A 26,738-nucleotide genomic window follows, 5' to 3' on the forward strand; every position below is an offset into this window, starting at 1 on the left:
TCTGCTGCTGAAGTCCAGGAATAATGGGCTGGATTCTCTGCAGCCCCGCCCCAAAATCGCGTGTGCCGCGGGGCCGGAGAATCGACGTTCACGATCGAATTGCGCCTGGCACCGCTCCGGCGATTCTCCGGGCCCCGGAGAATTGCTAGTCCGTGAATCACACCGCGCGGCTGGGGGGGGGGGGGGGGGGGGGGGGGGGGGGGGGGGGCCATTGCCAGAGGCCCTCCAAGTGATACTCCGCTCCCAACTGGCCAATTTCCCAATGATGTGGTTCTAACCACGTACGGCCGGTCTGAACTCCCACACGGCGGCTGTGGACTCAGACCGCAGCCGCCTTAGTGAGGGGCGGAGGGATCCAGCACCGGGGGCAGTGGGGTGGGGGTGGGGGGGGGGGGGGGGTGGCTTTATGGGCGGCCGGGCAGCGAGCAGGCCGTTCTGATGAAGGGTCGCAGGGGCGGGGCTGATCAGGAGGAACCTTGTTTCTTCGTGATGGTCTGCGGTCCGAGTCCGCCACGACGCTCGGCATGGCCGCTGGAGGCTGCCGCCATGCACATGCGCAGATTCAGAACCAGAAGTGCAGGGGCCTGTATCCGCAGCCAAAGCTGCGAGCTTCACAACGGGACCCCTGCAGGTAAGTGAATTGCTCTTTATTTTTTGCAGGAAAATGGGGAGTGAAACGCCAGCGTGGGGACATAGCCTCATTTTGGGAGAATCCAGCACAATGTATGGCATAGCCACTCAATTCCAATCCTGATTCTCACACTCTACGTCGCACTATACTTCCCGTGTCTGCGTGGGTTTCCTCCGGCTGCTCCGGTTTCCTCCCACAGTCCAAAGATGTGCAGGTTAGGTGGTTTGGCCATGCTAAATTTGCCTTTAGTGCCCAAAAAGGTTAGGTGGGGTTACTGGGTTATGGAGATAGGATGGAGGTGTGGGCTTGGGTAGGGTGCTCTTTCCGATGGGCCGAATGGCCTCCTTCTGCCCTGTCAATTCTGTAATTCGATGATTCTTGGTATTCCAACCTGCACCTTATACGTGGCTGCTTACCTCGGATCTAACAATTAGAAATTCAGAACTTGCCACCTTAAAGAGGAAAAGATGTCTTAGAATTACTGAAGTATCCCTTCCACCTCCATCCACTGCTATCTGCCAGTGATTTGATTTGATTTGATTTATTGTCACATGTACCGAAGTACAGTGAAAAGTATTTTTCTGCGGCCGAGGATTGTACACAGCACGTACATAGTAGACAAAAGAATAATAAACAGGGAACATTGACAAATGGTACATTGACAAAACAGTGATTGGTTACAGTGCGGAACAAGGAGCCAAACAAAGCAAATACATGAGCAAGAGCAGCATAGGGCGTCATGAATAGTGTTCTTACAGGGAACAGATCAGTCCGAGGGGGAGTTGTTGAGGAGTCTAGTAGCTGTGGAGAAGAAGCTGTTCCTATGTCTGGATGTGCGGGTCTTCAGACCTCTGTACCTTCTGCCTGATGGAAGGGTCTGGAAGAAGGCAATGCCTGGGTGGGAGTGGTCTCTGATAATGCTGTCTGACTTCCTGAGGCAGCGGGAGGTGTATACAGAATCAATGTGAGGCTGGCAAGCTTGTGTGATGCGTTGGGCTGAGTTCACCACAGTCTGCAGTTTCTTGCGATCTTGGACCGAGCAGTTGCCATACCAGGCTGTGATGCAGCCGGATAGGATGCTCTCTATTGCACATCTGTAGAGGTTTGTGAGAGTCGATGCAGACGTGCTAAATTTCTTTAGCTTCCGTAGGAAGTAGAGATGTTGTTGGGCTTTCTTGACTGTTGCATCAATGTGAATGGACCAGGATAGACTGTTGGTGATGGTGACCCCCAGGAACTTAAAGCTATCGACCATCTCCACTTTGGAGCCATTGATGCAGACGGGAGTGTGTGTCGTGCTGCGCTTCCTGAAGTCGATAATCAGTTCCTTGGTCTTTCCGACAGTAGAGAGAGGTTGTTTTCGGTACACCATGCAACCAAGTGATTTATTCCCTCCTGTTGTCTGATTTGTTGTTGTTCGAGATACGGCCCATCACAGTCGTAACATTCGCAAACTTATAGATTGAGTTGGAGTTAAATCTTGCCACACAGTCATGGGTGTGTATAGGGAGTACAGTAGAGGACTGAGCACACATCCTTGCGGGGCTTCGGTGTTAAGGACTATTGTGAAGGAGGTGCTGTTGCCTATCCTTTTTTTTTCTAAATTTAAAAAAAAAAGTTAGAGTACCCAATTATTTTTTTCCAAGGGGCAATTTAGCGTGGCCAATCCGCCTAGCCTGCACATCTTTTGGGTTGTAGGGTCGAAATCCACGCAGACATGGGGAGAATGTGCAAACTCCACACGGACAGTGACCCAGAGCCGGGATCGAACCTGGGACCTCGCCGCCATGAGGCAGCGGGGCTAACCCACTGCGCCACCGTGCTGCCCTCTGTTGCCTATCCTGACAGATTGCGGTCTGTTGGTGAGGGCATCAAGGATCCAGCTGCACAGGGAGGGGTCAAGTCCAAGATTGTGGAGTTTGGTTATTAGTCATGTTGGGATAATGGTGTTGAAGGCAGAGCTGTAGTCTATGAACAGTAGTCTGACATAAGTGTCCTTGTTGTCGAAGTGTTCGAGTGTTGATTGCAGAGCCAGTGAGATAGAGTCTGCTGTGGACCGGTTGTGGTGATAGGCAAACTGCAATGGGTCGAGACCGTCTGGGGGGCTGGCAGTGATCCGTCTCATGACTAGCCGCTCAAAGCATTTCATGATAACAGACGTCAGGGCCACCGGTCGGTAGTCGTTGAGGCACGGTACCTTGTTCTTCTTTGGTGATGGTATTATGGTGGCCTTCTTGAAGGAGGTGGGGACCTCAGAGCGGAGGAGTGAGCTGGTGAAGATATCTGCGAATACACTCGCCAGCTGGTCTGCGCAGACTCTGAGGGCTCGCCCAGGGACTCCGTCGGGGCCCGTCACTTTCCCCAAGTTCACTTTCAAGAAGGCAGCTCTTACCTCTGAGGCTGTAATAGTGGGTATGGGTGTGTCCAGGGCTGTTGGGGCGGGTGGCACTAATACATTGGCTGACTGCTCAAAGCGGGCATAGAACTTGTTCAGATCATCGGGTAGGGATGCTCCAGCCCCAGATATTCCGCCTGGCCTTGCTTGAAAGCCTGTGATGTTGTGTAGGCCCTGCCATAGTCTTCGTGGGTTAGTGACGTTGGCCTCGGACTCTAGTTTGATGCGGTATTGTCTTTTTGCATCCCCGATGGCTTTCCGTACGTCGTACCTAGATTTCTTATATAGGTCAGGATCGTCAGACTTGAACGCCTCCGTCCGGAACTTCAGCAGGGAGTGAACCTTTTGGTTGAGCCATTGTTTCCGATTGGGGAATACCCGTATTGTCTTCTTCGGTACACAGTCGTCGACACACTTACTGATGAAGTCTGTGACGGAGGTTGCGTACTCGTCCAGGTTAGGTGCCTCGGCCTTGAATATGGACCAGTCCACAGTCTCCAAGCAGTCACGGAGGTTGTCCTCAGATTTCTCGGACCAGCACTGCATGGTTGTGTAACATACACATGCATGAGTGGCCGACAGCCAAGCGGCTCCTGCCCCCCCCCCCCCCCCCCCCCCCCTGTTTCAGGATGTGAGAGTACAGCCCTGCAATACTGGCTGCCACTCCGGGTCTCCCTGTTGCATAGGGAGGAGTCATTAAGAGGGCAGCGATCACCGATACACAGGACAGTGATGCCAGCTCGGCAATGATCCTTCACCAACACTGTCCAGATGTGACTCCAGGAACCCCTGTGTCAGGACACATGCAAGAATGGAAGCGATAGGCAAACAGTAAAGCTGTTACCGTGCTGGGGAAAGGGATCGGTGACCAAATAGGTGAATAGTCACGCTAATTGTTTCTTTCTGAAGTTAACACTTTTGAACTCTTTGATCTCTCCTTAGGTTCAACCAATCCCTCTGCTGTGCCAGAGCGTTGTAACTCCAATGTGAAGAGTAAATGTAGAATGTATTCAGTGTGTTCACAGCCCTAATGTGCAAATTCTATTGAACACACTCGAACCCAGCTCTCTCTATGAATTGTTCATGAATACTCCACCTTCCATCTCAGCCCACTCTCTCTCTCTCCACATATCTTGCCACGGAAGACCCTCCACTTTCCACTCGTGGACTTTCCAATACTGGACACAACTTTATTCAGAGGATAAAATGGACTGAGTCACCGCAAAGAGCACTGACTCGACCAGGGCAAGAGTGCATGGGGCTGGAGGCTGCTCTCCCCCCACCCACCATGTGCTCAAGGCAAAGGAATCCCTTGGGGCCCATCCAGCACCTCCCCAACCCCCCCCCCCCCCCCCCACACACACACAGCACAGGAGGGAGGGACACGGCTGCCTCTGCACCAAGCCAGAAGCAAGCGATAGAATCCCTCTCCTGGCATTCATTCAGCCAGAAAGGTTAGCGCCCCGACACTGTCCCATACTCAATGAAGAGCTGCAAAGCGGCGCATCAACTCTGCTTCTTTCTGCTTTCTGGTTCGAGAAGGAAACGCCCAAAGCAACTTGTCCTGCCGTTTGCCACGGCCCAATAACACAAAAAGTGTCAGGAACACAAAATGAAGTCTCTGGAAGCAAGTTCAGACTGTTGCGTGGCAAGGTTACACTGATCCAAATAAATCCACGAGAGACGCTTCGGATGACAGATTTGGACCACAATCTGTAACTGGATTTCAGTGAGCATTAAAGTCAGGCTCCACTTGGCGGTATTTATGGCCATTGTTTTACAGAAAGTGGGGGGGGGGGGGGGAGTCTCCATCCTGGTTAAATTGATGTTCTGTGACATTGCTGGTTCAATCACTCACTTTGTAACGTCTTGGCTCCAAGCTGCTGTGGCCAACATTGCGAGTCGCACCAACTATCCCCGCACTGGGAGTTACTGAGAGAAGTCCCAACTCTGGGTTGGGAGCTCATTGGCAGCTCCCCCCCTCCAAACCTCGAGGGGGAATTCAAAGCGACCGACAGCTAAACCCTCCTCCAGTACCTTTCTGGGAGTGATATACTGCACCGCCACACACTGAAAGCTGGAACAGAATTTGTTGCAAGATTGAAAGACAGCCAAAGGTCTCGAAAGGCGCGACCAGATTCATTTATTGAAAGCTTTGACAAAGAGTCACCCAGACTCGATGCATTAGCCCCTTCTCTCTCTCTCTCTGCAGATGCTGCTGAGATTGTCCAGCATTTTGTTTTTTTGTTTCAGATTCCAGCATCCGCAGTAATTGGCTTTTATCATTTAGTAAATTAATCCCCCCCCCCCCCTCTTCCCTCCCTCCTCACAGAGCCCCAAATATCTGTGATGTCAACACTTTTCATAAAGTAGATGTAATTCCCCCACCCCATGATTAATCTGCTCCCCTCCCCTCACACACACACACGCAAGCTAAAGCAGAACCGACCAGCTCCAAGAAGAAATAGAACAGCTTTGTAAACCACAACGTCCAGTGTAATAACAACAGGAGAGAAAGCACTTTAATTTGAGCTAGGAAAAGTAAAAAGCACCTGGGTGGATCCCTCCACAGTTTTGTGATTTGATGCCGAAATTTGCAACAGTTTTGACATTGATACATGTCTCTCTCGCTCTCTCACACACACACACACACAAATCAAGGGCTTCTTCGGGAATCAGAAAATCACCTTGAGTGATTCACATCAATTATTCTCCCCCCCCCCCCCCCCCTCCCTCCCCAAGACCACCCCCACCCTGTCCCTCCCCAAGACTCCAGTGCTACAATCACACAGCCTAAATTGAAAGGTAGTTAAGCGTCGCCATCAAGCGTAATTCCATTTTAAACCATTATCAACATCACTATATTCCAGTCGGGTCCATTTCAATTGGTTTTGCCTCCCAGCGTTAATGGGCTTTCCTGCAAATCTCCTGTACATTAGTCGCTCGCTTGCTGCCCACGGAGGGCACACTATCTTCCCAGATATTTTCATTAAGTGCCTCTAATGCAGGAGGTGCCTTGCTAACTGTGCTGTTGACTCAAATTGGCGCTTTCCAGTGTAAAATAATGGTCTGTGAACAATGAAAAGTGAAATGAAAATCGCTTATTGTCACAAGTAGGCTTCAAGTGAAGTTACTGTGAAAAACTCCTAGTCGCCACTTTCCGGCGCCTGTTCGGGGAGGCTGCCGCATGTGATCCTCTTTTATCTCCACATCACACATCCCAGAGAGAACTTACTGATTGGTAACTAACCTCCGAGTCTATGTCCCTCTGCTCCTCGCAAATCGGGGTTACCCTCTCTCCCTGGGACTGTCCCAAGAGCTTTTCTCAATTGAAGACTACTCTCCCTGACACTGGGTGAGCTACCCCCGGGAGAAGAACCATGGAGACATTTTTTTAAAAGCTTTTCATTTTCTCCACTACATTTTTGTGGATTATATATATATATATATGCTACTCATTGTACGTGTGGAGTTTGCACATTTTCCCTATGTCTGCGTGGGTCTCATCCCCACAACCCAAAGATGTGCAGGGTGGGTGGATTGGCCATGCTGAATTGCCTCTCAATTGGAAAAAAAATAATTGGATACTCTAAATTTATTTTTAAAAATATTACTTACAGTAGACATAGATTAAGGGAGGTTTGGCGGGACTGTGAGATGCAAAGATAACTCCAGGACTGGAGTTATTGGCAGATTAAGACATTCTAAAATTGGGGCAGTCACATTATTTCCGAACTTCATCATTTTGCATGCCAGTGATCCCACATTCACTCACTTACTCGGCCTCCCCCTGCTCCTGTTTTCTATGTTTCTGTAGGATTTGGAGTGTAGTAGGCCTTGGACAGCAGGGGAGCACAATGGATAGTACTGTTGCTTCACAGTGCCAGGGTCACAGGTTCGATTCCCAGCTTGGGTCACTGTCTGTGCTGATTCTGCACGTTCTCCCTGTGTCTGCGTGGGTTTCCTCTGGGTGCTCTGGTTTCCTCCCACATGTCCCGAAACACGTGCTTGTGACGTGAATTTTCCCTCCGTGTACCCAAACAGGCGCTGGAATGTGGCGACTAGGGGCTTTTCACAGTAACTTCATTGCAGTAGTAATGTGAGCCTACTTGTGACAATAAAGATTATTAATAGAGAGGGCAGAGAGAAGCTTTGCCACGATGATCAGGAACTTCAGTTCTGTACAGACACTAGCGAAGCTAGGATTGTTCTTCTTAAAGCAGAGAAGATTAAGAAAACACTTAATCGAGGTGTTCAAAATTGTGACATTTTGATGGGGCAAGTAGAGAGAAATTGTTCCCTCTTTTAAGTGAGTCAGTAACCAAGCATCTTAGTTCTAAAATAAATGCCAGAAGAACCAGAAGGAAAATCAGGAATTATTTTTCACACAGAGGGCTATTAAGATCAGGGATGTAATACTTAAATGAGACACAAAGTCGTTTTCAAAAGTAATTGCAAATCTATTTGAAAAGGGTTAATTTGAAAGATTCTGGGGGGAGTGCTGGGACATGGGACTGAATTGGACAGCCGGGCAAAGAGGTGGCACCTATATAACAGGCCAAATGGCCTCCTTTGTAAGATCCTGCCATTCTACATCTCAGCCCAAATGTACAGTTCCTTCCTGGTCAGTGGAAATGGAAGCCCATTTGGAACTCTACTATTCACCTCCCCTTGCCTTCTCTGCTGTAAGGAGAGCAGCCTCTCCAACCACCCCCCCCCCCCCCCCCCCCCCAACAGAGTGGGCAGCATGGTAGCGTAGTGATTAGCACTATGCTTCACAGCGCCAGGGTCCCAGGTTCGATTCCTGGCTTGGGTCACTGTCTGTGCGGAGTCTGCACATTCTCCCCCTGTCCGCGTCGGTTTCCTCCGGGTGCTCCGGTTTCCTCCCACATGTCCCGAAAGATGTGCTGTTGGGTAATTTGGACATTCTGAATTCTCCCTCTGTGTACCCGAACAGGCGCCAGAATGTGATGACTAGGGGCTTTTCACAGTAACTTCATTGCAGTGTTAATGTTAGCCTAAGTGTGACAATAAAGATTATTACAGAGACTCTTATCCCTGATATCATCCTGGTAAACCTTCTCTGTACACAGAAGGCATTCGGCACATCAGAATTTGACTATCAGAACAGATTTATGTGAAATGGAATCAAAGGTTGAATGTTTGAAGATCCTGCCCACGCTTCGAGAATTGGACAGGAGTGTGATGTTTCTTTCCTTGGAGCCTGAGCTTCACTGAGAAACCCATACTTACCAGCTCACAGGTACCACAGAATATCTAAAACTGGCATATTCTATTGAAGTTGTTTTCTGCACAATGACATACTCCCAATGCACCACAAGAAAGACTAAAACATATTCAGAGAGCGAGGGAGCTGGAGAGATATCAATGAAAACTGTCCGAATTGAGGAAAGGGCCGAGCCAAGTGACACTAGAAAGAAAAGAAATTGCATTTTTATGGCGCCTTTCACAATCTCAGGATAGCCCCAAGCTCTTTATCGCCACTGACACACCTTTGAAGTGCAGCACTGTTGCAATGTCGGAAATATGATCAGAACAGTAAAGATTTCAGTATATTCTTATTCAGGCAATTGGGCAGAAATGTAATTTCCACCAGTTCTGACAAGCTCGCCACATTTTTTTTTAATAAACATTTTATTGAGGTACTTTTGGTATAGTGACAACAACAAAATAAACAATATACATGAAACCATAAACATAGTGCAAAAGCATTTACCTCTTGTACAAGTCCCACCCTTATTGACCCCCTACTCTAATCTAAACTATTCCCCCCTCTCCCCCATCTGCTGACGATTAATTTCCCGCAAAGACGTCGGCGAACGGTTGCCACCTCCAGGTGAACCCTAACATTGACCCTCTCAAGGCAAACTTGATTTTCTCCAAACAGAGAAAGCCAGCCATGTCCGATAGCCAGGTCTCCGACTTCGGGGGCTTTGAGTCCCTCCAAGCTAATAGTATCCGTCTCCGGGCTACCAGGGGAGCAAAGGCCAGAACGTCTGCCCCTTTCTCCTCCTGGATTCCCGGGTATTCCAACACCCCGAAAATCGCCACCTCTGGACTCAGTGTCACCCTTGTTTTAACACCATGGACATGACGTCAGCAAACCCTGCCAAAATCCGCTAAGCTTTGGACATGTCCAAAACATGTGGACATGGTTCGCCGGTCCTCCCGTACATTTTGCACACCTGTCCTCCACCCCAAAGAATCTGCTCATCCAGGCCACTGTCATGTGACCCCGGTGAACAACATTAATTGTATCAGGCTGAGCCTGGCACATGTTGCTGACTTGTTGACTCTACTCAACGTGTCTGCCCATAGACCATCCTCTATCTCACCTCCCAGCTCCTCCTCCCACTTGCGCTTCAGCTCCTCGGTCTGCCCTCCCCATAGGCTCCTTATACATGTCCGATACGCTCCCTTCTCCTACCCACCCTCTGGAAACTACCCTGTCCTGAATCCCCCTTAGCGGTAGGAGTGGGAAGGTTGACACCTGTTTACGAAGGAAGTCCCGCACCTGCAGATACCTGAATTCATTTCCCCGTCGCCAACCCAAACTTCTCCTCCAGCGCCCTCATACTCTGAAAGCTCCCCTCTATAAACATATCCTGCATCCTCTCAAAGCCTGCTCCCCGCCATATCCGGAACCCCCCCATCCATACTCCCCGGGGCAAACCAGTGATTATCACAGATTGGGGCCCAGACCGATGCTCCCACTGCTCCCACATGCCGCCTCCACTGGCCCCAACCTCTCAGGGCCGCCACCACCACTGGACTGGTAGAGTACTGTGCCGGCGGGAACGGCAGAGGCGCAGTTACCAATGCCCCCAAACTGATGCCCTTACATGAAGCCGCCTCCAAACGCACCCATGCCGACCCCTCCCCCACCACCCACTTCCTGATCATGGCTATATTAGCCGCCCAATAATAGTTGCTAAAATTGGGCAGTGCCAGCCCGCCCTCTCCCCGACTCCGCTCAAGCATTACCTGCCTTACTCGCGGGGTCTTGCCCGCCTAGATGAAGTCCGTGATCACTCTGTTGACCCGCTTAAAAAGGACCGTGGAATAAAGATGGGGAGACACTGAAATACTAATAGGAATCTTGGGAGAACCGTCACCTTCACTGTTTGCACCCTCCCAGCCAGAGACAATGGAAGCGCGTCCCATCTCCGAAAATCGCCTTCATTTGGTCCACCAGCCGGGCCAGTCCCATTCCCGTGCCACTAGGTATCCAGAGCTTCCCTCTCCCAGTCGCCTCTCCTGTCCCCTCGACTGGACCACAAACATCTCACTCTTTCCCATATTAAGCTTCTACCCCGAAAACCGGTCAAATTCCCCGAGAGTCCTCATGATTTCTTCCATCCCCTCTATTGGGTCCTAACCGTACAGAAGCAGGTCATCCGAATGGAGTGAAACCCTGTGCTCCACCCCCACCCCCGGACCAGTCCTCTCCAGCCCCTCAAGGCTCTCAGAGCAATTGCCAACGGCTCTATAGCCAGCACAAACAAGAGGGGGCATCCCTGTCTCGTCCCCCGGTGCGGTCTAAAATACTCCGATGTTGAAGCTCGCCACATTTTCAAGAGTAATTTGGCTGCAATGGTAAAAATGATGGTTGATAAAGATTTGTCAGATATCTATTTCAATTGGACTTGTGTGTTTTAGAGTAGAGTAGAGGCCATAAATTCTTGGCATGAAGCAAAACATTGCAATGAAATATCTTTACATCACCGACTTCCGGTTGCGGCTATGTGGAGCTAAGCCGCACGTTCGGCATCTCCCGCTATTTAGGGACTTTTGGGCCGTTTCGAGGGCCCCAAACGGCGCTGTTTCTACACATCCCGGTGGGGGAAGGTGCCTGGAAGAACTTGCCCCACACTATATGGTGCTCACCCGGAGTGGGAAGAAGAAAAAGGCTGCAGTAACTCCCCAAAAAAAACGGGGGAAGAAAAGCAAAACGGCGCCCGGCGCTCCCGCTATTTAGGGACTTTTGGGCCGTTTCGAGGGCCCCAAACGGCGCTGTTTCTATGCATCTCGGTGGGGGAAGGTGCCTGGAAGAACTTGCCCCACACTATATGGTGAAAAGGGCTGCAGTAACTCCCCCCAAAAAACGGGGGAAGAAAAACAAAATGGCGGCCGGCGCAACACCCGAGGACTGGTGGAAGTGGGCGCAGGAGCAACAGGCCTCGCTCCTACGTTGTTTTGCTGAGCTGAAGGCTGAGTTGCTGGACTCCATGAATGCAACTACGACCAAGCTGCTTGGGACCCAGGTGGCCCAGGAGGAGTCTATTCGGGAGTTGCAGCAGCAGGCCGCTGAGCGGGAGGAGGAGGCCGTGGTCCTCGTGGGGAAAGTGGAGTTGCACGAGGCACTTCATAAAAAATGGCAGGACCGCTTGGAGGAGCTGGACGTTCGCACGGGGCGAAATAATCTGAGGATCCTGAGCCTGGCGGAGGGGCTGGAGGGGTCGGATCTCCCGGCATATGTGACCACGATGCTGAGCTCGTTGATGGGAGCAGGGTCCTTCCATTTGCCCCTGGGGCTCGAGGGAGCGCACAGAGTGATGGCCAGGAGACCCAAGGCAGGTGAGCCCCCGAGGGCGGTGCTGGTGCGGTTCCACCGATTCAGTGACCGGGAGTGTGTGCTGCGCTGGGCCAAGAAAGAGAGGAGCAGTAAATAGGAGAATTCGGTAGTGAGGATCTACCAGGACTGGAGTGTGGAGGTGGCTAAGCGGCGGGCCGGGTTCAACCGGACGAAGGCGGTGCTTCATGCTAAGCAGGTCAGGTTTGGAATCCTGCAGCCTGCGCGCCTGTGGGCACCATTACTTTTCGAGTCCCCGGAGGAGGCGTGGGCCTTTGTACAGGCGGAGAAGCTGGACTCGAACTAGGGCCTGGGGACATACTTTGGCCAGCGTTGTTTCCGCTGTGGCTGTTTTGTTCCAACTGTTTCAACTTTTTTAACTTCGACATGTGTGTTATGTATGCTGGTTCTCTGTTTGCTCTGTTTACGGGTGGGTTTGTTTGTTGGGCATGGTTGTGGGTTAGGTGGGGAGTGTTGGGGGTTTGTGTTCTATATGTTCTCTTCTGTACGGGGCTGGGGATTGAGGGGAAACTGGATTTTGGGGAACTGCGTCAGAAGGGTGGGGTATGGCAGTGTGAAAGCGCGGGCTTTCCTCTGGTTTCCCGCGCTGCGGGGCGGGGGGGTGGAGCCTGCGGTGGGGGCGGGGCCTCTACGTGTCTTCTTTCACGTGCTGCAGCAATGCCAAGGAGGTGTGGCAAGAGGGGGATGACCCCATGCCGGGAGGGGATAGGTTTTGGCGGGAGCTGCCGGGGTCAGCAGAAGCCAGCTGACTCACGGAAGTACCATGGAGGATGCGTCGCGGCTAGGAGGGGTCATAGCCTGGGGGGGGGGTGGGGATACCGGGTTGCTGCTGGAATGACTAGGAAGGAGCCGATGGGGGCCGGGGGGGGGGAAGAGGAGAGGCGCTATCGCCATGGGGGACGGGTCGGGCGGGGTGTGCTGGCCTGGGGCGAACATCTGCCAAGCTATGGCTAGTCGGCGGGGGAGGGGGGCGGGTTGCCCTCTGATCCGGCTGATTACCTGGAACGTGAGGGGGCTGAACGGGCCGGTTAAGAGAACCAGGGTGTTCTCCCATCTAAGGGGGTTGAAGACGGGCGTGGCTATGCTCCAGGAGACCCACCTGAAGGTGGCGGACCAGGTCCGTCTGAGGAAGGGATGGGTGGGGCAGGTTTATCATTCAGGTTTGGACGCGAAGAACCGGGGGGTGGCGATTCTGGTGGGGAAGAGGGTGGCGTTTGAGGCGGCTGAGGTGGTGTCGGACAAGGAGGGCAGATATATTATGGTGAAGAGTAAGCTGCGGGGAGAGAAGGTGGTGCTGGTTAATGTATATGCCCCGAATTGGGATGATGCTGGCTTCATGAGGCGATTGTTGGGCCGCATCCCGGACCTGGAGGCAGGGGGCCTGATCATGGGGGGAGATTTTAACACAGTGCTGGATCCCACACTGGACCGGTCCAGTTCAAGGACGGGTAGGAGACCGGCGGCGGCCAAAGTGCTGAGGGGATACATGGACCAGATGGGAGGGGTGGATCCCTGGAGGTTTGGGAGACCGAGAGCGCGGGAGTATTCCTTTTTCTCTCACGTCCATGGGGTTTATTCCCGGATAGACTTTTTTGTCCTGAGCAGGGGATTGATTCCGAGGGTGCAGGATGCCGAGTATTCGGCCATAGCGATTTCGGACCATGCCCCGCACCGGGTTGATCTGGAGATGGGAGAGGCGCGGGACCAGCGCCCGCTCTGGCGCCTGGATGTGGGGATGCTGGCGGAGGAGGAGGTGTGTAAGAGGGTTTGGAGAAGCATTGAGGAGTATCTGGATACCAATGATACGGGGGAGGTCCAGGTGGGGATGGTCTGGGAGGCTCTGAAAGCAGTGATCCGGGGGGCGCTGATCTCCATCCGGGCCCACAGGGAAAGGAGGGAGAGGAAGGAGAGGGAGAGACTGGTGGGAGAGCTTCTGGAGGTGGACAGGGGATATGCGGAGGCACCGGAGGAAGGGTTGCTGGGAGAACGGCGCAGGTTGCAGGCCAATTTTGACTTCTTGACCACCAGAAAGGCGGAGACACAATGGAGGAGGGCGCAGGGCGCGGTACATGAGTATGGAGAGAAGGCGAGCAGGATGTTGGCGCATCAGCTCCGTAGGCGAGATGCGGCTAGGGAAATTGGGGGAGTGAAGGATGGGGGTGGAAATGTAGTGCAGAAGGGGACAGAAGTAAACGGGGTCTTTAGGGACTTTTACGACTTTTAGGATCTCTTTGATCCTAAAACGGGATAAGGACCCCTTGCAGTGCGGACCATATAGGCCTATCTCGCTCCTTAACGTAGACGCTAAGTTGTTGGCGAAGATCCTGGCTACCAGGATAGAGGATTGTGTGCCAGAGGTAATTCATGAAGATCAGACAGGATTTGTCAAGGGGCGGCAGCTCAACACGAATGTGCGGAGACTGCTCAATGTTATCATGATGCCGGCAGTGGAGGGGGAGGCGGAGATAGTGGTGGCGCTGGACGTAGAGAAAGCGTTTGATAGAGTTGAGTGGGGGTACCTGTGGGAGGTGCTGGAGAGGTTTGGATTTGGGGAGGGATTCATCAAATGGGTGAGGCTGCTTTACGCGGCGCCGATGGCGAGTGTAGTCACAAATGGAAGGAGATCGGAGTATTTTAGGCTCTATCGTGGGACCAGGCAGGGGTGTCCCCTGTCCCCCCTGCTCTTTGCACTGGCGATTGAACCGCTGGCCATGGCGTTGAGGGAGTCAGGGAAATGGAGGGACCTGGTGCGGGGTGGGGAGGAACACCGGGTATCGCTGTATGCGGACGACCTGCTGTTATATGTGGCGGACCCAGAGGGGGGATTGCCGGGGGTGATGGAGCTATTAGCGGAATTTGGGGGCTTCTCGGGCTATAAGCTAAATTTAGGAAAGAGCGAGGTATTTGTAGTGCACCCGGGAGATCAGGAGGAGGGAATTGGGAGGCTCCCCTTCAGGAGGGCAGTGAAGAGTTTCAGGTACCTGGGGGTGCAGGTGGCCAGGAGTTGGGGGGCTCTTCATAAGCTTAACTTCACCAGACTAGTGGAACAGATGAAGGAGGAATTTAAAAGGTGGGACATGGTGCCGCTATCGCTGGCGGGCAGAGTGCAATCCGTCAAAATGACAGTTCTCCCGAGGTGCTTGCCCATCTTTATCCAAGCACTCTTCCAGTGCTTGCCCATCTTTATCCCTAGGGCCTTTTAAAAAAGGGTGACCAGCAGCATCATGGGATTTGTTTGGGCGCATGGCACCCCGAGGGTGAAGAGGGTCTTCTTGGAGCGGAGTAGAGATGGGGGGGGCTGGCGTTGCCCAACCTCTCGGGGTACTACTGGGCGGCCAACGTGTCGATGGTGCGTAAGTGGGTGATGGAGGGGGAGGGGGCAGCATGGAAACGGATGGAGAGAGCGTCCTGTGGGGATACAAGCCTGGGGGCCCTGGTAACGGCGCCGTGGCCGCTCCCTCCCATGAGGTATACCACGAGTCCGGTGGTGGCGGCTACCCTCAAGATTTGGGGGCAGTGGAGGGGACATGGGGAGAAGTGGGGGGCTCGATGGAGGCTCCATTAAGGGGGAACCATAGGTTCATCCCGGGGAACATGGATGGGGGATTTCAGGGATGGTATAGAGCGGGCATTAGACAGCTGAGGGACTTGTTTATCGACGGAAGGTTTGCGAGCCTGGGGGAGTTGGAGGAGAAATTTGGGCTCCCGCCGGGAAACATGTTTAGATATCTGCAGGTAAAGGCATTTGCTAGACGGCAGGTGGAGAGATTCCCTGCGCTCCCCGCGAGGGGGGTGAATGACAGGGTGCTCTCGGGGGTCTGGGTCGGGGAGGGGAAGATATCCGATATCTACAAGCTTATGCAGGAGGTGGAAGAGGCGTCAGTAGAGGAGCTGAAAACAAAGTGGGAGGGGGAACTGGGGGAACAGATCGAAGACGGGACATGGGCTGATGCCCTGGAGAGGGTAAATTCTTCCTCCTCGTGTGCGCGGCTTAGCCTCATTCAATTCAAGGTGCTGCATAGGGCCCACATGACTGGGACGAGGATGAGTAGGTTCTTTGGGGGTGAAGATAGGTGTGTCAGGTGCTCGGGGAGTCCAGCGAACCATGCCCATATGTTCTGGGCATGCCCGGCATTGGAGGAGTTCTGGAAGGGGGTGGCGAGGACGGTGTCAAGGGTGGTGGGATCCAGGGTCAAGCCAGGATGGGGACTCGCGATCTTTGGGGTTAGGGTAGAGCCGGGAGTGCAGGAGGCGAAAGAGGCCAGTGTGCTGGCCTTTGCGTCCCTAGTAGCCCAGCGAAGGATTTTGCTACAATGGAAGGACGCGAGGTCCCCAAGCGTGGAGACTTAGATCAATGACATGGCGGGCTTCATTAAGCTTGAGAAGGTCAAATTCGCCCTGAGAGGATCGGTGCCAGGGTTCTTTAAATGGTGGCAACCTTTCCTCAACTTTCTGGCTCAACGAAAGGGTATGGGGACAGTAGCAGCAGCAACCCGGGGGGGGGGGGGGGGGAGGGGACGTTGATTATGTTTGCTTATTTTATTTAAATTTGATTAATTTAATTTCAATTTATGGTTAATTTCTCTTGTTGGGGGGGGGGGGGCGGGTTGGGGGGAGGGTGATACATGTGATGTTACGGTTTGGGGGGAATTGTGGGTGTTATGGGGCTGTTAGTTGCATATTACTGCTTGTTGCAATACTTGTTATATTTTTATATTTTCTGTAAAAAATTCCAATAAAAATTATTTAAAAAAAAAAGAAATATCTTTATAGACTTGTCGGTTGATAAAGATAGGCTGGGGAAGTGGTCAGGGGTCTGACATTTGAAGAAAAACACATTGAACTATGAACAGAGCCTTCAACACACGAATACATGTACAAACACAAAGATTTCCAATACACAATTAAACCAGAAAAGAAAATAGAGCAAATTTACACAAAAAGGCCCCAACACACAACATTCCACCACCATAACCCCGCAACACCATTAAAACAAAAACCACAGAATGTCCCCAATATATAAGCAATTAATAAAAACAAACAGAACATACAATACACAAATATATTATCAATCAACAAAATCCCCAATACACAAACAAAACACACAACACACAAATACATTATCAAATTACAGAACTTCCAATACACAAACAGAACAGCAAACAACGTAGGACGAGCAAGCCACAAACAACATTAAATCACAAACACAGTCCCAATACACAAATTGAACATCATAAAACCAAAAGAGTCCCCAAAACACAGAACCCCAAAACACAGGCATTATCATAAATTAACAGACCGTCAAAAGACGAAACACAATATCATAAACCTCACGGAGTTCCTAATACTCAAGAAACTCCAAGGCGAACTACCCAGTCCCGCTGCACAAACACATGAACCTCCTGATGGAATATCTCAAGTCACAGTGCCCACAATATGCCAACAATGTTGCCGAGATAAAATTCATTAGTTTAATTGAATCTGAAGAAAAAGCCTCTGGCTACTGTTACGAACCTTCAGTTGCAGCTGGGCTTTGACCATTTGAGAAAGGCTCGATACACAAACAGAATACACAGCACACAAATGCATGATCAAACCACAGAATCCCCAGTATACAAACAGAACACACAGCACACAAATGCATGATCAAACTACAGGACCCCCGTACACAAACAGAACACACAGCACACAAATGCATGATCAAACCACAGAACCCTAGGTATACAAACAGAACACAAATACATAATCAAACCACAGAACTATAGAATAGAATCCCTACAGTTCTGAAGGAGGCAAATCTGCCCATCATGTCTGCACCGACCCTCTGAGAGAACACACTGCCTGGGCGCACTCCCCTACCTGATCCCTGTAACCCCACCAAACCTGTGCATCTTTGGACATTAAGGGGAAATTTATCATGGCCAATCCACCTAACCTGCACTTCTGTGGTCTGTGGGAGGAAACTGGAGCACCCGGAGGAAACCCACGCAGACACGGGGAGGAAGTGCAAACTCTACAAGGACAGGCACCCAAAACTGAATTGAACCTGGTCCTGGGTGGTGTGAGGAAGCAGTGCCAACCACTGTGCTCCCGTGCCCCCCCCCCCATTTTTTTCCCCGTTCTGAAGTAGAAACATTAAGTAACATTTTGTATTGTCGTGGAGACAATACATCCCCCAAGACACAAACAGAACACACAATACACAAATACATTATCAATCCACAGAACACCCATCCACAAACAGAACACACAGCACAAACAGAGCACACAATACACAAATACATTATCAATCCACAGAACACCCATCCACAAACAGAACACACAACACAAACAGAACACACAACACACAAATACATTATCAATCCACAGAACCCCAATACACAAAGTAAACACACAACACAAACAGAGCACACAACACACAAATACATTATCAATCCACAGAACCCCAATACACAAAGTAAACACACAACACAAACAGAGCACACAACACACAAATACATTATCAAACCCACAGAACTCCCATCCATAAACAGAACACACAACACAAACAGAGCACACAACACACAAATACATTATCAACCCACAGAACCCCTATCCACAAACAGAACACACAACACAAACAGAACACACAACACACAAATACATTATCAAACCCACAGAACTCCCATCCATAAACAGAACACACAACACAAACAGAGCACACAACACACAAATACATTATCAACCCACAGAACCCCTATCCACAAACAGAACACACAACACAAACAGAACACACAATACGCAAATACATTATCAAACCACGGAGCCCCAATGCACAAAGTAAACACACAATACACAAATATATTATCAAACCACAGAAACTCCAATATACACACAGAACACACAACACACGAATACATTATCAACCCACAGAACCCCTATCCACAAACAGAACACACAACACAAACAGAACACACAATACACAAATACATTATCAATCCACAGAACCCCAATACACAAAGTAAACACGCAACACAAACAGAGCACACAATACACAAATACATTATCAAACCCACAGAACTCCCATCCATAAACAGAACACACAACACAAACAAAACACACAATACACAAATACATTATCAATCCACAGAACCCCAATACACAAAGTAAACACGCAACACAAACAGAGCACACAATACACAAATACATTATCAAACCCACAGAACTCCCATCCATAAACAGAACACACAACACAAACAAAACACACAATACACAAATATATTATCAAACCACAGAAACTCCAATATACAAACAGAACACACAACACACGAATACATTATCAAACAGCAGAACCTCCGATAGACAAACAGAACAGCATACCACACAGGACAAGCAACACACAAACATTAAACCATAAACACGGTCCCAATACACAAGTAGAACATTATAAAACTAAAAAAAAGTCCCTAGAACACAGAACCCCAAAACACAGGCACAGTCATAATTTCGCAGACCCTCAAAAGACCAAACGCAACATCATAAAGCTCACAGAGTGCCCAATACTCGGAAAGCTCCAAGGCCAACTACCCAGTCCCGCTGCACAGACACAGCAAGCTCCTGATGGAATATCTCAAGTCACAGAGCCCACAATAAGCCAACAATGTTGCCGAGGTAAAATTCATTAGTTTAATTGAATCTGAAGAAAACGCCTCTGGCTGCTGTTACGAACCTTCAGTTGCAACTGGACTTGAGAAAGTCGAGGTATTAACGTTACAACACAGGCAGACCCGCTGAGAAAACCAGTCAAATAAAAGCAGGACACTGCAGATGCTGGGAATGTGATATAAAAATACCAACTAATGGCCTGAAAATATTTTACTTGGGGGTGGGGACGGGAATGTTGTGTGCCTGACCACAAGGTGGTCAGATTGTAGGGAACACACTAGCCTCCGACACTGCAAGCCCCACTTCCCATTCCCCTTTATATAAGACAGAGCGGCTCATTCCCAGCATTACACAATAAATTGGAAGTGCCAGATGATTCCTCCCGCAGGATGGTCTCCGGTTGATGAAGGCAAAGGGCTTCAGATAAATAACCCTTTGGACAAACTTGTGTGCAGTGAAATTCAGCATTTAAGGTCGGGTAAAAGCAACCCTCCCTCTCCCAAAAACACCAAACAATCCAGAACAAAACGCACTGCCAGAAAGCTGCCCCGTTCTTCACTGGAGCCTTTAAACTCCACTTACTTGCAGACACCAATTCTGCAGCTTGATCTCAGCAGCCAACAACTCTCTCTCCCCAGTCACTCGAAGCCGGGGTGCGATCTGCTTGTCCATTTGAAGGTTTACTCGCCATCCAAAAGCAAAGCTGCTCCGCTCGGTGCTTGATGCTGGTGCAGATTGAGAGAGGTTTTCTGCGCGCTGCCCCCAACTTTCCTCCGCCCTGACCTGCAGGTGTTTTGTTGTTTGCAAGCCCACCGCCTCTGACTGCTCTGTGAGCGGCTCCCCTCCACACACACACACACACTTACCTGTTGCTCAGTCTCTGGAATTGCTCAGCCTGGCTTCTGAGAGTGTTCAGATGAAGGTGGCGCCTCCACATGTCCGGGTGGGGGATGTAGCCGCTGCTTCTATACTCGCCTCCAACATGCACTCACTCCCCACAGCCAGCAGCCTGTGTATTGTCCAGAGTTACACAGTGTCAGTGTTTCTACTCCACAGGCCCCCCCTCCCCAATCTCACTCCCACTTCATCTCAATCTATCAGCATCTCCTATCGCCTCCCCTCTCATCACTTCTTAAGCGCTCCCAAGGCTAAGCTGCCTCTGGGATGGTGGTGTGTGGGACTTGGCCAAATATAATACTGAAATATAGCAAGTGGTCACTTTTGGGGAAGACACCATCGATGGCGGGAAAGATCTCCAAAGCATCAGGAATATTTACCGGAATTAGGTAGCAGAGGATGGGATGTGAGATCCATTGATTGATTTGATTTATTGTCACATGTACAGAAGTACAGTGAAAAGTATTTTTCTGCGGCCGAGGGAGCGTACACAGTATGGACAAAGTAGACACAAGAATAATCAACAGAGAACATTGACAAATGGTACATTGACAAAACAGTGATTGGTTACAGTGTGGAACAAGGGGCCAAACAAAGCAAATACATGAGCAAGAGCAGCATAGGGTGTCAAGAATAGTGGGCGCGATTCTCCCAAAACGGAAGAAATCGTAAGGCTGGCATCAAACCCGGGCGGGTTTGACGCCAGCGCGCCCCTTCCCGACCGGGAACCGATTCTGGTCCCCGGTCGGGGCTAGCAGCCCGACGCCGTAAGCTCCGGCATCACGGGCTTAACTAATTTTGTTAAGCCCGCTTGCCGGAGTTAGCGCCGGCTGACGCGTCATATGATGTCAGCCGCGCATGCACGGCTTGGAAGACTCCAACCCGCGCATGCGCGGATGACGTCATCGCGTATTTGCGCGAAACCCGCGCATGCGCGGGCCGGGATGCCCCTCAGCCGCCCCGCGAATGGATACTGCGGGGCGGCGGAAGGAGAAATAGTGTGCGGGCATCGGGCCCGCTGCCCGCGATTGGTACTGCCGTGCCAATCGATGTCATGGTTATAAAAAGCGAGTTGTTCCCGCCGTTTTTACGAATGGCCAGACCAGGTCTGTTTGCCGTTCGTAAAAACAGCGTAAAGGGCTGGGACTTCGGCCCATCTATCAGCTGTGAATCGCTGCCGGCCGTAAAAAAACGGCGGCAGCGATTCGTGTCGGGAGTTGGGCGGGGGGGGGCGGGGGAGAATAGCGGGAGGGCAGGAAAAATGTCGGGAAGGCCCTCCCGCTATTCTCCGACCCGTCGTGGGGGGCGGAGAATCGCGCCCAGTGTTCTTACAGGGAACAGATCAGTCCGAGGGGGAGTCATTGAGGATTCTTGTAGCTGTGGGGAAGAAGCTGTTCCTGTGTCTGGATGTGCGGGTCTTCAGGCTTCTGTACCTCCTGCCTGATGGAAGGGTCTGGGAGAGGGCAAAGCCTGGGTGGGAGGGGTCTCTGATAATGTTGTCTGCCTTCCTGAGGCAGCAGGTGTATGCAGAATCAATGTGGGGGTGGCAAGCTTGTGTGATGCATTGGGCTGAGTTCACCACACTCTGCAGTTTCTTGCAATTTGGGCCGAGCAGTTGCCATACCAGGCTGTGATGCAGCTGGATAGGATGCTCTCTATCACACATCTGTAGAACTCAGTTAGACAAGGCTCCACTTTCACCAGGCTCTTTATCCTGATGTAGCGAATACCTCCTGAGAGGAATGGAAGGGGTATTTTAATTCATTTACGAGACATGGAGGTCTCTGGCTAGGCCAGTGTTTATTGCCCATCCTTAATTGCCCCTGTGCAGGTGGCGATGAGCTGCCTTTTTCAACCATTGCAGTCCCTGTGGTGTAGGTACACCCACAGTGCTGTTCGCGAGGGAATTCCAGGATTTTGACTCATCCACAGTGAAGGAATGGCCAATATCTTTCCAAGTCAGGATGGCGAGTGGCTTGGAGGAGAACCCCCAGGTGGTGGGGTTCCCAGATATCTGCTGCCCTGGTCATTCTAGATGGTAGCAGTGGTGGGTTTGGAAGGTGCTGCCTAAGGAGCCTTGGTGAGTTCCTGCAGTGCGTCTTATGGATCACTGTTAATCAAAGTTTTTTTCCCGGGATCCACTTTTACCAACTGGCCGACCTTCGTGACCCACACTGGCTGACCTTTGTGATCCATGCCGGCCAACCTTCACAACCCACAGCGGCTGACCTTCATGACCCATGTCAACTGACCTTCATAACCCATGTCACCTGACCTTCATGATCCATGTCAGCTGACCTTCGTGACCCATGCCGGCCGACCTTCGCAAGCCACCCCGGCTGACCTTCGTGATCCATGCCGGCCAACCTTCGCGACCCACCATTTCTGCTTAGCTTTAATGCAATAGGAGGGCCTGCTTTGTCCTCACATTCTCACTTGCTTCTTTATTCAATGTTACATGTCTGCTAAAGACTTCAGCCGATGATTTAAGTTCTTGCTGAATCCTTTGAAAAAAGCCAAAAAGTTTGTCCTCGAACTCTCCATGCTTAGTCTTTGAAGTTTTGGGGGTTTTAAACTTTCATTTACCAGCACTTCCCTGCATATAACGCACATGGGCTTTACATCCTGATTTGCATTGGCACAATTAACAAAGCCATACCTCAAGAAATCATCGTTAAATTGCTTTGTTCCCGATTTCAGTTCCTTTTTAGTACCCTATTTACCAGAAGCTCTGGAGCGCTGCATACAGCTCACACTAGCACTGTTTAGTCCTGCCATGGACTCTCCTGTGCAGCTTACATTAACACTGGTTTGTCCTGTCCTGGACTCTCCTAAGCAGCTCTCTCTAGCAGATTCAGTTGTGAGATCCCACCTGTTTGTGTCTATGGCCATCTCTTCCTTAAGACTGAATGATCCATCTTCAGTTTATCACAGTCTTGTTGCCTTGCTTGATCGCAGCTAGAAAATAATTCCATGCCAAAAGCACAGATGTACAGGGTGTGTGATGTCAGAGTACAAGCTAGGCACGTGACCTGCTCTCTCCCACTGCATCTGCTGGGAAGACTGCATTGTGGCTGGTATTCCCAACTTCAAAGCTGGTCGCAGTCGGCATTCTTAAAAGCCAGTCGCGGCCATTGGGTGTTTTTCCCTCAATTGGGAATGCCACAACCGATCGCTCTACGACCCTCCTGACACCTGCTCTCTTCCCTCTCGTGGGTCGTGACCCAATGTTTGGAAAACCCTGTTGTAGATGATACACACTGCTGCTACTTTGCATCATTGGTGGAGGGTGTGAATGATTTTGGATGGGGTGTCAATCAGACTGCTGGATGATGTTGAGTTTCTTGAGTGTTGTTGGCTGCAATCATCCAGGCAAGGGGAGAGTTTTCCATCACAATCCTAACTTATACCTTGTGGATGGTAGACAGGTTTTGGGGAGTCAGGAGATGAGTTATTCATCACAGATTCCTAGCCTTCGACTTGCTCTTGTAACCACTCTATTTATATGGCCAGTCCAGTTCAGTTTCTGGTCATTGGTAACCTCCAGGATGTTGATAGCGGGAGATTCAGCGATGGTAATGCCACTGAATGCCAAGAGGCAATTGTCTGATTCTCTCATATTGAAAATGGTCATTGCCTGACACTTGTGTGGTGTGAATGTTACAGGTCACCTATGAGACCAGCCTGGCTATTGTCCAGGTCTTGCTACATTTGGACACAGACCGCTTCAGTGTCTGAGGAGTCGTGAATGATGTTGAACATTGTGTAATCATCAGCTATTATCCCCACACCTGACCTTCTGATGGAAGGAAGATCATTGATGAAGCAGCTGCATATGATTGGACCTAGGGCATACTTTCTGACCATCCCTTCATACCCTTTGGTGTAAAGGTAGGAGGGAGAGAGTTATCAACAACATCCATCATGTTGACAACACTGTATTTATAGCAACACATCAAACAGACTTGCCAACCATAATTGATCCAGTGGTAAAGGAAAGTGGTAGATACAGGCTTACACTCAACTGCAATAAAACATACAGCTGATAAACAACATTGCAGTAAATAGAAACAAATTAGAACACATCAATCAATACAACTGCGGAGGAAGCACAACAACATATAGGCCGGAATTCTCCAGCCATTGGGATTCTCTTTTCCCGGCAGCAGAGCATCCCCGCATGTGGGTTTCCCGAAGACAGGAGGTGGCTTCAACGGGAAATCCCACTGACAAGTGGCGACAAGGGAGAAGCCCGCCATCAGTGAACAAACGCAGCAGGGAAATCCGTAAGAGGATTGGGCAAGCCAAAAGTATCTTTACGAAATGAAGTAACCCCATTGTAAGAAACATCACATGAAGTCTTGAAACGAGAATCCGTTTTGTGATCTCCCTGCTCAGCGATGGCTGTGAAGCTAGGGGAAAGAGGAAGGAAAGAAAATCAACGGCTTTGCAACACGGTGCTTAAGAAGGACCCTAAGGTTGGAGAAAAGAAGCAATGGAGAAGTATTGAATGAGGCTGGACGAATAAGAGGACTCTTCAATAATATCGAAAGGTGACAAATGGAATTCTTTGGACATGTTACCTGTGTGAATGGGGGTTGGAGCCCAATCACCACCAGCTGATAAATGGAAGAAGAGCAAGGGGCCGACAGTGAAGGAAGCAGGTCAACAACATTAACAACGGGGCTTAACTCAAACCCCAAACACTGGCACCCACTTATTCGATGATCGTTAGGTTTCACAGACCAAGGTCACCTCTCGGTGTGGCACTCACAGTGATAACGACTCCTTCCGATTTTAAAAATGTAATTAATCCCTAACACCCTTGAGAGCCATGTTTTAAGTGTCAACCACATTGTGGGCCTGGAATCACATGCAGACTCACCTATAGGCCAGGTACAGCCCTTAGATTTCCCCCACCAATGGGCATCGCAACAATCATGTTTATGATTTTATTTGCAGATTTTTTTTTCTGGATTTAAAATTTCACCATCTGCAGTTGTGGGATTTGAACCCGGGTCCCCAGAGCATTGCCCTGGGTTTCTGGATTCTGCACTCTCACCACTCTCTGGGTGAAGCTTGTCCTGAATTCTCGATTGGATTTATTCGTGGTCATTTAAGTTCTAAACATCTCCCTTAAGTCTATCCTATCAAACCCCTTTCAGATACTTAAATAAAATGAAATGAAAATCGCTTGTCACAAGTAGGCTTCAAATGAAGTTACTGTGAAAAGCCCCTAGTCGCCACATTCCGGCGCCTGTTCGGGGAGGCTGGTACAGGAATTGAACCGTGCTGCTGGCCTGCCTTGGTCTGCTTTAAAATCCAGTTCTTTAGCCCTGTGCTAAACCAGCCCCTAACCTCCTTTTAGATTTATCACAGCCTTCCCCCTCCAGCAGGACTCTTGGGGAGTTGGAGTGGCTAAGGCAGCAGCCCTGACTTGGCAAGCCACAGGACATGGGGCCATTCCCCAGCCCAGATGAATGGCGGGCAGGTTGACAGACAGCAGCTGCCATCCACTGAAAAGCCAATGGTCAAATCCAGAAAACTGCAAAGAGTGTGAACGTGCCAACGCCCATTCCTGGCTTCACTGCTCTCGACACTGGCACCAATGGTCAAGTTAAAAAAAAAACACGGTTTTAACAAATCACAATTCATTTAATAATTCACAGCCCTGCAGCTTTTGGGAGCAGCGGCCGCAAGCCAGGAGATGAGCATAAAGACATGTTTAGCCCAGTGATAGGACTGGGGATCAGACCAGGCACACGTCAGTTCGCTCCAGGCCTGGGGGAATTGCCCAGCAAATTGCTCTGCAGTTTCTTGCACAAGTTGCAAATGTTGACTGATTGAGGGGGGGGGGGGGGGGGTTTAAAGGCCGCAATGCAGAACTGCAATGAGGAGAGGCGACTGGAATCTAGCTGGTGCAGACTCGATGGGCTGAATGGCCTCCTTTTGCACTGTAGGGATTCTATGATTCTAACTTCTGTCTGATATCGTGCATCCGACACAGAATGAGTGTGAATTCCATTTCTGTCATCTCCTGTACTCACATTTCAATAAATCCTAGTTTTAGAACATAGAACAGTACAGCACAGAACAGGCCCTTCGGCCCTCAATGTTGTGCTGAGCCATGATCACCCTACTCAACCCACATATCCACCCTATACCCGTAACCCAACAACCCCCCCCCCTTAACCTTACATTTTTATTAGGACACTAAGGGCAATTTAGCATGGCCAATCCACCTAACCCGCACATCTTTGGACTGTGGGAGGAAACCGGAGCACCCGGAGGAAACCCACGCACACAGGGGGAGGACGTGCAGACTCCACACAGACAGTGACCCAAGCCGGAATCGAACCTGGGACCCTGGAGCTGTGAAACATTTATGCTAACCACCATGCTACCCTGCTGCCCGTGATTACATTTAAAAACAAATAGGTTTGGCAGCTGATTTATAATAATAATCTTTGTTATTGTTACAAGTAGGCTTACATTAACACTGCAATTAAGTTACTGTGAAAAGCCCCTAGTCGCCACATTCCGGCGCCTGTTCGGGA

General features: G+C 50.3%; 1 protein-coding gene across 2 annotated transcripts in view; it reads right to left on the reverse strand.

Moving 5' to 3' along the window:
- The window catches only part of kcng2 (potassium voltage-gated channel, subfamily G, member 2), a 75,394-nt gene extending 55,112 nt beyond the window's left edge, over positions 1–20,282 (reverse strand). The window contains exon 1 of one of the 2 annotated variants that reach the window (XM_038810244.1): positions 20,151–20,282. The gene's annotated coding sequence lies outside the window, so the exon portion shown is untranslated. Of the gene's footprint in view, positions 1–19,866; positions 20,076–20,150 lie in introns of those variants that run through there. The other variant, XM_038810245.1, reaches the window with a different exon arrangement.
- Positions 20,283–26,738: the final 6,456 nt, after the last annotated feature.

The sequence above is a fragment of the Scyliorhinus canicula genome, chromosome 10 (genome assembly GCF_902713615.1).
Source record: "Scyliorhinus canicula chromosome 10, sScyCan1.1, whole genome shotgun sequence".
Classification (NCBI taxonomy): domain Eukaryota; kingdom Metazoa; phylum Chordata; class Chondrichthyes; order Carcharhiniformes; family Scyliorhinidae; genus Scyliorhinus; species Scyliorhinus canicula.